Source organism: Camelina sativa, chromosome 9 (genome assembly GCF_030686135.1).
Source record: "Camelina sativa cultivar CO46 ecotype springtype chromosome 9, ASM3068613v1".
NCBI classification, from domain to species: Eukaryota; Viridiplantae; Streptophyta; class Magnoliopsida; order Brassicales; family Brassicaceae; genus Camelina; species Camelina sativa.
This window is the reverse complement of record NC_141888.1, coordinates 24,126,576-24,134,243: the sequence shown is the minus strand read 5'-3', so window position 1 is coordinate 24,134,243 and position 7,668 is coordinate 24,126,576. Positions and strand designations below refer to the sequence as shown.

Sequence of the window (7,668 nt, the reverse complement as noted above, 5' to 3'; positions counted from 1 at the left end):
GATCACATCTCGCATCGTTGTTGAATTCATTTTGATAACAATTGTTTCATTCAATTCATCGCCTTTGGGTTAAGGGGTGGTGGTCCCAGTTGTCCACACTTTTTTTATGCATGCTGATATGCTCAAATTTAACCCTGAGCTACTCTCTCAAATTAAGAGATTAATTGTAGTACTTAGGAATCGAATCCACAAGAATTCTAGATTCACACAATAGACTTAATAATCCTTTAATTATGCTAAACAAAAATATTGTAATTAAATTGCAAGAATAAACAGAAAATAAAAGAGTTGTAAATTCAGATGGAATGAAACGTTAGGCCTTGGGAAATTCTCAGGAAATCATGGAAAATCAGATCAATTAATTAAACTAGCAGGATTCAACAATTAAGCACCGTTCTTGAACTCTAAACATAATTATAAAATAAATCAGTTCTCACTGCAAATATTATCTAAGTTTTAAAACTAGAAAATCCAAATTCTTTGCAAAATTCAAGTTAAAAACCAGCAATAAAATCAAGTTTAGATAAGTTCACAAAATTACTAAATCAAATCTCTTTGCAAGAAGTAATTCTGCTCACTAAAGGTTTTTATCAGGAAAATCAATTATATTCTCATATCAATCAATAATCCTAAGATCTAAATCCAGATGACTAATCAAAGATCTAGCATTAAAAACAACCAATGATGAAGAACAAGAAAGATAATGAATCCTAAATAATAACAGATCTAATAAACCATGAAATCCCTAATGAGAAACCCTAAACCTAACAAGCAGATCTACTCAGACATAATTGTAAGAATACAAATCATGAATAAAATAGATAGCATTAAGAGATTAAAAGTAGAAGAAAAGGAGTTCTGAATCTTCTCTGAAGGAGTCTTGATTCTTCTCTCCAGAAACTCTCTAAAATCTCTCACAGGGTTTTTGCTCTCAAAAGTTGCAGGGAAAAAATAAAGCTTAGGTCTCAACAATGACCATAAAAATCCTATTTATATTCCTAAACACGGTCAGGGACTAATGATGCAAATATGGAAGACTTTGGGGCAACTTTGTAAATCTTCAAAACTTGTGAGAGAATCTTCCAATTTTAAATTTGGCCTAGCATCGATCGATGCATATGCTGTGTCGATCGATGCACAATCTGAATTCGTCTCCCAACTTCGTAGCTCAGCCTCAATGCTTGATTAAGCTCCAAATCTTCATATTTAGCTCCATTAAGCTCCCATCCATGTTAAATCCTATAAAGACTCAAAAAGACTCTAAAAACACCAAAAAGACTCTATAGATAAGACTTATATCATGGCTAAAACACCTAAAAACCATGATATATCAACTCCCCCAGACTTAGCCTTTGCTTGCCCTCAAGCAAAACATAAATTTCATCTGTGAAAGAGGTTTGAAAACATAGAAACTCATTTTATTTTCAAAGTAATGCCATGATCATCCAAACCATAATCCATATGCTTAGCTGATAAATCCAAATCGAACCACCATGTACTTCTCCGTTGACTTTCATAGCATCCCAAATTCAAACCAAATTCCACTACTTCCTCCATTAAGCTTTCATTGGTGAGTCTCATCAATTTGATCAATGTCACGAACCTTCTAGACTCATTCCCGTACAATACCATAACAAGCAAGATATATCTTTTACCACATTTGGTACTTTTTCTCTCCCCCAGACTTATTCTTTTTAATCTTCCTCAGAGCTTTGCTTTGTTTTTTTTTTTCTTTTTATCAAAGGTGTAGGCGAATAATGGGGTCATCGGTAATTTACCTACCCCTCGCTTCCAAGCTTTGTGTGATCATTTGACTCAAGAGTAGAATAATGAGGTCACAGGTAATTTACCTACCTCTCTAAACTGATCAAAATCATCTCATCTTTTATTCTCTCTTTTTTTTTTAAACAAAGCTCTCAGGAAAAATCTTTTAAACTTAAATAAGGGAGAGGAGTACCATTTTCTTTCTGAAGTCTTACTTGTCAGGTATGAACAAGGAGTCAAACTCTATGAAAATCAATCTCCTTGATGAGGTAAAAAGAAAAGTACAGAAGTTACCTCAAGCTTTTATGGATTCTGTTGGAAATTTGGATGTTTCTGTTGCACTGATCAGCCATTGGATTTTTCATTAGTCGGATTTGTGGATTCAATCTGCAGCATTAATCAACCAAGGCAGTACACTAAAAAGAAAAATTATAGTTCCCAACAAAATTTTGACTCAATAAAACCATTTTTTTTTCTTTTTCTGACTCTCAAAAACAAAAACGTAGTTAGTAACTGCCTCCCCCAGACTTAAACAACACTGTCCCCAGTGATATCAAGTAAGAGATTGGCGTACAAAATAAAATAAATGAAAATTAAAAGAAAAATGAAAAAGAAAAACCTACCAGTGGGTTGCCTCCCACTAAGCGCTTGTTTTCAGTCATTAGCTTGACTGTGTCGGATCTCAGGCATCCGGTGGATCGGAACATGGCAGTGAATGCTTCTGAGAGGGTGTCCTCTTCATCCAAGGGGGTGTGTAGGCTTTAGCTGCATGAGGTTTGACAAGGATGTGAGGAGCAGGACCAGGACGGGACTGGGGGATGGGTGGCTTTCTTTTAAGTCCTGCAAAATAATCAACAGAAGAAACAAGCACACTGCGATAATCTCGCGGCTTGGTTAACTGCACAACAGTTTTTGTACCTTTGAAATTCTTATTGATGATAGGAGAAGGTTTGGGTGAAGAAGATGCATACCTTGGCCTTACCTGTGGCTTCTGAACTGTTGAATGGTGAGATTTCAGCTTTACAACTGGTCTAGGACTTGCAGTTAAGGATCCAACGCGAGAATCTGTGGTTGTGGACAAGTCAGAGCCGTCTCTGGAAGGAGTGTCGATCGATGCAACAGCTGCATCGATCGATGCAGTGCCTGCAACTCGTGTTTCTTCAACGATTCTGCAACTTTCCTCAGCAATCCGTGTTTCCATTATAAAAACATCATCTACCAGTGACTTGTCATGCATCAGAACCTCATCATGGTCTCTAGTACTGATTAGATGATCTCCACTCCAATCTTCAAGCTTAGCAGCTTGCTTACTCACTTCCTCTACAGGCTCCAACTCTTTGACATACCCAGCAGTAATGTCTTCTTGAAGCTCTATGATCAGATTGTCATCAGAAACAACCTCCACAGAAAATGTCCTACCATCAATAGTGGGAACCCTTCTCAGCTTGTCCATCTCAAAGTTCATGACCAAATCTTCTACATTCAGAGCTATGTGTCCCTTCTTCACATCTATGATTGCACCAGCTGTAGCCAATAAAGAGCGTCCTAAGATGAGAGGATCATTAGGCTCTTGGTCATATTTCAGCACCACAAAGTCAGTGGGAATCATGCAATCTCCAATCCTGATTGGAATATCCTCTAAGACACCTTCAGGAATCCTCCTAGATCGATCAGCTAAGATAAGAGAGATCTTAGTTGGCTTAAAATCCGTCATCCCAAGTCTTACAGCAACAGAATGTGGCATCAAGTTGATACTAGAGCCAATATCACATAGAGAGTGAGGAAACCTTCCTGTGGAGATAGAGCAATCTAACACAAAAATTCCAGGATCTGGTAACTTCTCTGCAATCCTACTCTGAATCACTGCACTTACTTCTTTACAGACAACCACCTCCTGCTTCTTATCCTTCTTCCTATGTGGGAGCTGCTTCAACAGAATTGAGCTGACATCCTTTGTAAGCAGTGCTCCTTCCTCAGGACTCAAACCATTGGTGACCATCCTCTTCACATATCTCTTAATACCAGGAGAAAACTTGACAGCATCAATCAAAGGCATCTCAATCATTACCTTGTCCATCATATCTTTGCATCTAGCTTCTTCAATCTCCTGTTTGGATCTCCTAGGCTTGGGAAAAGGAACTTTAGGCTTGTAGGCTCTCTCAGCAACTGGAATTGGAGCTTCCGTAACTTCTTCCTTGGCCTGAACATTGCATCGGTCGATGCTTGAATTGCATCGGTCGATACTGTCTCGTGAAGTCAACTCTTCTACGACCACTCAAGGTTGCGTCGATCGATACTTTGCAGCTGCATCGGTCGATGCATCATCCACTACTGTATCATCGTCTACGTCCTTCACCAAAATCGCATTACAAGCATGGTTGGGGTTCTCAGTTCTTCTAGAAAGAAGTTCCTCTTGTCTTTTAACAGACCCAGTAGTCTGAATCACTTGATTCTCTAGCTTCCTGACATGAGTGTTTAGAGCTTCAAATTTCCCAGTCAGCTCAGTGTAAATAGAATCAATCTTTCCACTGAAGTCCACTGTTAACTTCTGTTGACCTTGAAGAATCTGCTCAACCATTGATTCCATCTTGCTCTCTGAATTGGGTGGAGGGAGGGGTTGGTAAGAAGAAGATCCATAGTTCCTTGTGAAGTTGCTGGTTGGATTTCCTGTGAAGGAATTCTTCTGACCAAATCTCTGATTTTGATAGCCAGCTCCATACACATAGTTGACATCTTCTTCTCTAGTCTCTGGCTTTGGCTTAAAAATCTCAATATCTTCAGCAAAATGGACTGACTTCTTTCCCACAAGAAGATTGTGCACTGAATCCAGTTTGGCATTAACTGAAGCTAGCTGATTTGAACCATGGCCTTCATGTGCTCTTTTCCGCTCTAAGTCTGCATTCTTGGTACTGTTGCTTGATGCTAGCCTTTCAATCAACTTCTCAGCGTCATCTGGGTATCTTGTCTTGAAGTTCCCATCACTAGCAGCATCCAAAGCCATCTGATACCTCCAGTCAATCCCGCTAAAGAAGATACTGATCAATTGCACCTCTGAAAACCCATGATGTGGACAGTCCCTCTAGTATGCTTTGAATCTTACCCAAGCAGCTTTGTAAGATTCAGCAGGTCCTTGTCTAAAGGTGGAAATCTTGATCCTCAGCTCATCAGACTTTGCATCATCATAGAAATAGTTCAAGAACGCCACCTTGATGTCATGCCAGGTTGTTAGGGATCCTGGTTTCAGCTGCCTTAGCCAATGAGAAGCTTCCCCAGCAAGAGAGTAGGGGAAAAGCTTGCAGTAGAGATAGTCCTCAATGACTCCATTAGCCTTGATGCTTGTGACTATGTCCTCAAAGTGCTCTATGTGGTCTAGAGGCTTCTCATTTGGCAAGTTCTGGAATGGCCTTTGTCCAATAAGAGCAAAGTAGGCAGGCTTCAGCTCAAAGTCATTCCTTGGGAATGGAGGAGGGACAATTGCAGAGCGGTTCTCATAAAACAAATCTGGCCTGTTGAAGTCCGCAAGAGTCTTGACAAGCTCTTCATTGTCATCCTGTCGCCTCTGAACATTCTCCGCATCAGCTCTGGCATTGCATCGACCGATGCCAGCATTGTGTCGATCGATGCCTTCCTGGTTGCATTGATCGATGCCATCGTTGCGTCGATCGACGCCATCTGCATTCCCATTGGCCACAGCGAGATCATCTTGAATAACATGGCCTTCAGCATCAAGTTTTTGGCCACGTTCGTTGCGCACATTACCCTCTTGATCCTTCAAAACCCCAGCCTCATCAGGTCTCAATATGATTATATTGGCCATCTTCGCTGATTTGGCTGCTTTTGTGTTATCACGCTCTAGTTGTCCTAACTCTTGGTTTGTAAGCTTAACAACCGGACCAATAGGATTTTTCCTGGTGCTAGGCTTAGGCATGTACCTGAAACACACAAGAGAAAAGAAACAAAAGCGTGTGAGTAAAACAGAAAAATAAAAATCTAGACAAAATCAAAGACTTTAATCTAATGGTGAATCAAAAGAGTCCCCGGCAACGGCGCCAAAATTTGATATGCTCAAATTTAACCCTGAGCTACTCTCTCAAATTAAGAGATCAACTGTAGTACTTAGGGATCGAATCCACAAGAACTCTAGATTCACACAATAGACTTAATAGTTCTTTAATTATGCTAAACAAAAATATTGTAATTAAATTGCAAGAATAAACAGAAAATAAAAGAGTTGTAAATTCAGATGGAATGAAACCTTAGGCCTTGGGAAATTCTCAGGAAATCATGGAAAATCAGATCAATTAATTAAACTAGCAGGATTCAACAATTAAGCACCGTTCTTGAACTCTAAACACAATTATAAAATAAATCAGTTCTCACTGCAAATATTATCTAAGTTTTAAAACTAGAAAATCCAAATCTCTTTGCAAAATTCAAGTGAAAAACCAGCAATAAAATCAAGTTTAGATAAGTTCACAAAATTATTAAATCAAATCTCTTTGCAAGAAGTAATTCTGCTCACTAAAGGTTTTTATCAGGAAAATCAATTATATTCTCATATCAATCAATAATCCTAAGATCTAAATCCATATGACTAATCAAAGATCTAGCATTAAAAACAACCAATGATGAAGAACAAGAAAGATAATGAATCCTAAATAATAACAGATCTAATAAACCATGAAATCCCTAATGAGAAACCCTAAACCTAACAAGCAGATCTACTCAGACATAATTGTAAGAATACAAATCATGAATAAAATAGATAGCATTAAGAGATTAAAAGTAGAAGAAAAGGAGTTCTGAATCTTCTCTGAAGGAGTCTTGATTCTTCTCTCCAGAAACTCTCTAAAATCTCTCACAAGGTTTTGCTCTCAAAAGTTGCAAGGAAAAAATAAAGCTTAGGTCTCAACAATGACCATAAAAATCCTATTTATATTCCTAAACACGGTCAGGGACTAATGATGCAAATATGGAAGACTTTGGGGCAACTTTGTAAATGTTCAAAACTTGTGAGAGAAATTTCCAATTTCGAATTTGGCCTAGCATCGATCGATGCATATGCTGTGTCGATCGATGCACAATCTGAATTCGTCTCCCAACTTCGTAGATCAGCCTCAATGCTTGATTAAGCTCCAAATCTTCATATTTAGCTCCATTAAGCTCCCATCCATGTTAAATCCTATAAAGACTCAAAAAGACTTTAAAACACCAAAAATACTCTATAGATAAGAATTATATCATGGCTAAAACACCTAAAAACCATGATATATCACATGCCATCCCATTTGAGATGCATGTGTTTAGCTCTTGAGTAATAAAGTAAGAATTCAAATATTAGTTCTAGCTTCATTACGTGTTCAGTCAGAGCCAAAAACTAGATTCGTAGTTTAGATGGGTATGAGTTTGGAAGACGTATCATCCTTGGACAGTTGGACTACCCATTTTTGTTGTAAGATGTACTAACCAAGAACTACATTTTTTTTTTCTGGTAAAACAAAAATAAAAACTTATATTACACGCGTTTGAATTGGGATGATTACATAATGATAATGATAACACAAATCATTAGGTTACATGTTTTAGCACTACAAGAAAATTGAGTTTTAATAGCATCTGAATAACGCTATCTATCGATACCATAGCGTTTTAACAAACGCTATATCTACTACGCCTGTCATTATAGGTCTTATATAGCGTTTTTTTGTTCTGCTATCGTATTTGCGGCTATAATAGCGTTTGTGCGTCTGCAATTAAATATTCTATAACAGCGTTTTTAAAATGTTGTTTTAAATAATACTATAGCATTTATATAAATGTAATTGTTTATATTTATTTTTTTATTATTTATTTTTTATTAATTATTTTTTATTAATTATTTTTTATTATTTTTTTATTGATAAA

General features: G+C 37.5%; 1 non-coding gene across 1 annotated transcript; it reads left to right on the top strand.

Annotated features, from left to right (window-relative positions):
- The first annotated feature begins 4,820 nt into the window (after window positions 1-4,820).
- Window positions 4,821-4,927, top strand: LOC147938644 (small nucleolar RNA R71). Its single transcript, XR_015567657.1, has one exon. It is a non-coding gene; the product is annotated as a small nucleolar RNA R71 (small nucleolar RNA).
- Window positions 4,928-7,668: the final 2,741 nt, after the last annotated feature.